This window comes from Astatotilapia calliptera, chromosome 23, assembly GCF_964374335.1.
Source record: "Astatotilapia calliptera chromosome 23, fAstCal68.1, whole genome shotgun sequence".
Classification (NCBI taxonomy): domain Eukaryota; kingdom Metazoa; phylum Chordata; class Actinopteri; order Cichliformes; family Cichlidae; genus Astatotilapia; species Astatotilapia calliptera.
In genome coordinates this window covers 42,066,970-42,072,580 of record NC_137443.1, presented here as the reverse complement: position 1 = coordinate 42,072,580, position 5,611 = coordinate 42,066,970, and the positions used below count along the sequence as shown (strand labels likewise).

Sequence of the window (5,611 nt, the reverse complement as noted above, 5' to 3'; positions counted from 1 at the left end):
GAATAACTCACACACAGACGTGTCTGCTGCTTATCTTTGTTCAAACATGATGTTTTATCTTCTCTTCAAAACACATTACTCATCTTTCTGGCATCGTGTTACATGAAAACACCTGCATTCTACCTGTGTCATTGTACCACAAAGACAATGATTGCAACACTGTGCTTGCAAAATAGAAGAAATAAGACGACCAGCAAATACATCAAAGATGGTAAAAGTGATTCCATCTTTGTGTCTCCTCCCATTGTTTCCCCAGTCTGTCTAGTTCCCATATTCCCAGGACACCGCTGGACAACAAGTGGGTATTCCAAGACTGAGAGACAGCCAGAGTTGGCAAAAGATCAGACATTCTTAAGTAGAAGTAAAAATACTATTGTTCCAGTGAAAGTTAAAGTACTGATTCAACTTCATTACTCAGCTAAAGCAAAAAAGTACAGGCTCGAAGCGCTTACAGAGAAAAGCATACAACAGAATGCTGATGGCGGCAGTAACACACACTTGGAGGAGAGGCTCCAGCCGTCCATTCCAGCCCTATCCCTAACATTAACTCTAACCATAACTTTAACCCTATCAGGTCTTGTTTTACAAAGCGATTCATGATCAGAATAAAAAACACATTTACACATACCGATGATTTGTCACATAGCATCGTTACCTGTTGGGATGAGAACGTGTTGTTTCCAGAACACCACAAATTGGGGTGTCTGTAGCTCAGGTAGAGCAGGAAACCTACTAATCAGAAAGTTGCTGGTTCAATGCCCCTCTGCTCCAGCCTGCATGCCAAATATCCTTGGGCAAGATGCTAACCCCAAGTTGCTCTCCGATGCATCCATCGGGAGGATGAATGCGTATTAATGTTAGATAGAAAGCACTTACAGAGAAAAAGCATAGAAAAAAGTGAGTGCATGAATGAGGCAAGTTGTAGAGAGTAGAAAGGTTTTATACAAGAACCAGTTCATTTACCGTTATATTTTAGTTTCATTTTCAGTTCTGTACTTTTTACATGTAATATTGATTCATTAGATTGACTACATGTATTAGACCTAACTTGCTGACAGCAAATTTAAACGACCGTAATAATTTATTTTCAGCGTCTGAAATATTTATTTAGTTTGTTTTTTGTTTTCTTTTTGGCTCCTGATATTAGTCAACTACTATTTGTCAATGTTGAACTAATAATGAATCTAAGAACAGCTATTTGTCACGGTTGTCCAGCGTCAACCGTGGGGATGTGAGGAAGGAGGAGCCAGGCACGGAGCTCTGAATGCAAGCAGTGCGTTTATTTACAGTGAATGGAAAATAACAATAAATCCGCAGTGCGTTCCCGACTCCCGTGAAATGTCCTCTTCCCAGTGCTAGTGTTCCTTGTCTCCGCTCCTCAGTGTCTGAGCACCCCGTGCTCGCTGCCCTCTCGTCTCCACGCTTCTCCTGGGGAGATAACAAACAGGCAGCCGTAAGACACATACAATGCGGCAGACTATCCGTACTGACTGGCCGAGAGACTAACGTGAAGTCACGCAATGATCCAGCGTCAGAGAGAGCGCCACCGCATTCTTAAGTAGCTCCTCCGACAAGGCTTGATCAGCTGTGTGATGGTCTTCAGGTGTGGCCAACCACCTGGCAGGGCCACACCCACCAGGCCTGAAGGTGCCTGTAAACAGGTGCTCTCAGAAACGCCGGCATCCACACACACACACACACACACACACACACAGATATACCTGCAAGCAGGGAGAAGGAGGGACAGCACACCAAAAACACACATGTCCATAACTGCTGGGTCGTTTAGACTCCTGAGCTGTGCACGAGGGGTCGAACACCCACTGGAAGGCCGGGCACTCGTTTTCAACCGTAATATACCTGATGTGCTCAGGTAACCTGTAGCGCCATGAAACCTCTGTCACACCAGGGCGCATAAAAAATGATGCTTTAAGAGACTGATGGGATCGGGCAGCAGGGAAAACATCCACAAAATGCTACTTTCAGTTTTTAAGTAGAGTCATTACATGCTTGTTAAAAGCAAACTCTCATATAGTTTTTAATGTGCTTCTTTCATTACAATGACTAGATAAAGAATGTGGCACTGTCTCTATTTAACACTGGCTACCCCAAAATGTTTCCAAACCTTCAACCGTAACTTTCACTGAGAGATTTTTAGATACGGTTATTGAAGCTGTGGGGTTAATTTTTTAAGTAACACGAGACGAGAGGCAGCAGCATACACACAGAGCATCAGTGATAGAAAGCTAGGCTAACATAGGGTAGCTACCTGTTCAAGGAGAAACATGTATAGGCCCATCTCAAGTGCCAGTGAACATCTAAATGATTCAGGGAAGACTTTGGAGAAAGTGCTGTGGGGAGATGAAACGAAATTCCAATTATGTGGCTTTAACTGACCTTTTGAAATAGGAGTGTGATGCAAAAAATAGCATCCCTGCAGTCAAGCAGAGAGATGGAAACATTATGATGTGGGCTACAGGACGACTTAGTCGGGGTTCCAAGCAGTCAGGAAATGTGACATCGTCAGACTGCAGGCCACGGATTGGCTTTTGTCTTTCACTAAAATCAAAACTGCAGTTTTTTTAAAACCCTGCAACAAGGCAAATAGCTGCACAACACCGTGGTTTCCAAGTGTGACAAAAAGCCACAGATACATCATCGCTGCGACGTCTTCCTTTGTTGTGGCATTCGTGTTGCTCATAAATGACAACATGGACATCGGGCCGCACTCAGACGAGGACCCGGTGCATCGTCTGTCTCATCTCAGCCAGTTTACTTACAAACTCTTTAAGTTTGAATTTTAAAGCCAACAATGTGCACAGGGCAGTGATATTTCAAATGAAGGTAAACTATTCCAATCTCTGCAGCCCCAATTGTGTATCACACACACACTAAGTTCTCCTCCTGCCTTCAGCCCAACCGTTGAGCGCGATGACAAATAGAGCCGCAGAATTTTGCTGCTGTGTAATTAAATTGAGACGTGGGGTCAAAATTCCCACCTAGATTGAGTGAGATGAAATAGAAATCGGCTCTCCTCTAACTGACTTTATAGAAATAATTACATCAGCTGCATTTATAACTGTTATTAAATAACAGCAGCACACGAGAACTAAAGTGTAATCCCAGCACATTTCGCTTCGCTTGCACTGATTCTTTAGAGATGACGACCGTGGTGGGTAATTAAGGGCAAACAATATACAAGTGGCGTGAAAAATGGAGGCTGCATTACCTTTCCAAAGCTTCCTTTCCCGATGGCCCGCAGTATCTGGAAGTGGTCAAAGTTTACTGTGGAGAAAATGAGAAGCAGTTAGTGAGAACGTGTCAGTTTGAGCTGAGCTATAAAACAGGGAACATGACATGTACAGCACTGTGCAAAAGTCTTGAGCCAGCCCTCATTTGCTTCCAGGGATCCGGACTTCCCTGTAATCTTTAAAGTGGTATTAAGGAATAGCTCTCCAGGCTTTTTAAAGTGTTTCTGATTTTTAATCCAGGGCTTGTATTTGACCACTTTTTGTCTGTTAAGACCCTTCACACTAATCTCTGAAACATTCAAACATAAACAGACACCTAAGTCACGGAAAGGACCACAAAACTTAACAAAGAACCAATTTTAAATTGTATCTGTACACATTTACTTGCAGCCTATTGCAAAAAAACAAAAGCCCACATCATTTGTTCTCACTTCTTTAGTTGAAGAATGCAGTTAATAACACCGTTAACACAGACTGACCTGGCAAAACACGAAAAAATAAGGGGGTGGTTCAAGACTTTTGCTCGGTACTGTATGACAAATGCAAATGTTCACTTCACAATGTATCGCTGCACTTCGGCAGTACTGTGAAGATTAAATGTTTTTTCCTTCCCGATGCATGTGAAAGGTTAAGACTTACATCTCCAAATGTACTGGAACTGATTTGAACCAGAGGACTCAGCCACACTGTTACTATGTACTGCATAAACACGTTTACCGATGAAGGTAAATCAGACGCTGTCCTGACTGTGTGGCTAAATTTTGTGCTGAAAGCATCAAATCAATTGAATATGATTAACTTGCTATGAGAGGTTTTTACTCCAAGTGTGACTTTTTCTGGCTTCATACACCTTTCAGGGTCAAATTCAAGCACTTTGTAAGCACGTTTAATGTCCATTTTCAACATTTTCCAGCACATTACCATAAAAAGGATGCATATTTCACTTCGCATCACCTGAGTAAGACCACGTGAAAGGCCAAATGAATAAGTCTTCTCATCAGATATTGATGCTTCTTTCTTATGTGACACAAAAAACAGGAGGAGACAGATCTTTGCTTGTGTTGTTTTTTAAGTTCATTCATTCAAAACTAACTGTAAGACGCTTAACTACATTGCAGTCTGTGTTATTGTTGTAGACCTAATTATCACCTTTAAAGTGTTTGTGCTAATAACATCATGTAGAGTAAGACAGGCATAGAGAACAGCACTGACTGGGAGAGGCTTTGAACACATGACATACTCAGATCAATTCAACACTTTAGACTTTAAAAATGCACAAGCGTCTTTCAAAAACCCATTTATTTAATCTATCATCATTGATATTATTATGTACAGTTAGAATGTACTGTTCATCTCCCTTAAATAAACAGGCAGCCTTAAAGTGTGAAATAGTCACTTGTCTACTGTCTCAGTGGCTGATAGTGCCCCACAGGCCTCAATGTCAGCTCGAAGCCATTATGTTTCAATTGTTTAATGATAAACAGATTTTGAATGAAAGCCAGGAAACTTCGCTAGCACAAAAAGTGCCTATTCTTTCTTCCCATATGGTTCAGTCATATTACCGTCATTTCCCCCTAAGCTGTTCCCAAAGACACCAGGTTAATACTTGAAAAGGCTGCAGCGATACACAAAAATATCATCAATATTCTGTTTACTTGGTGACAACGTCGCTTTTAGCCTTCAATCAGAAAGCCTGACGTTGGCTAGTTAAGCATCGGGCTAACGTTTAACGCTTTCACTTGAGGGAAGTAACTCGTATTACTGCTACTGCTGTGTAATCTTGGTTCAATTCACAGCATATTCTACAAGTTACCCTGCAATAACTAACTGTTAGAATAGCGCCACCGTATTGTATCGCACTGAGTGCACTTCAATCCTTTATCCCGCGAGTTTGCTAGCTAGCAAAATAATAATACCAATTTTAAACAAATAACATGTGTAACGTACACACTCGAGAAAATTATTTACTAGTACTTACGCAACTCCCCCGTTGTGAAAACGTACAAATCCTTCTTGTATTTTTCGTTTTCCAGCAAACACTCATTAAAACGGCCTCCAGGCACATTAGCGCACTCACCCCCGACTGATCAGGGAGGGGGTGGGGGGTCACACATTGAAACAGACTAACGTGCAGAGGTACAGCCCAGGCAGAGAAATGTTGCTTTTAGACTTTGCGACTCGTTTTATTTCTCTATCTGATAAGAAAACTATTCAATCAGATAGTTCTTTGTGGTGAATGAAATACGGTTACAGTTTCAAGAAGTTTTAAGCACCAAATCCGAAATCCAAGCACTGCAATATTAAAATCCAATTCAATTTCTTGTTTGCTCCGAAATCTACGACATGACTATATACAGAAA

At 41.5% G+C, this 5,611-nt stretch overlaps 1 long non-coding RNA gene across 1 annotated transcript; it reads right to left on the bottom strand.

Annotated features, from left to right (window-relative positions):
- Window positions 1-1,259: 1,259 nt before the first annotated feature.
- Window positions 1,260-5,611, bottom strand: LOC145424290 (uncharacterized). The gene is made up of 2 exons (XR_013905316.1): window positions 5,230-5,611; window positions 1,260-3,285 (listed from the first exon to the last, which is right to left on the bottom strand). It is a non-coding gene; the product is annotated as an uncharacterized LOC145424290 (long non-coding RNA).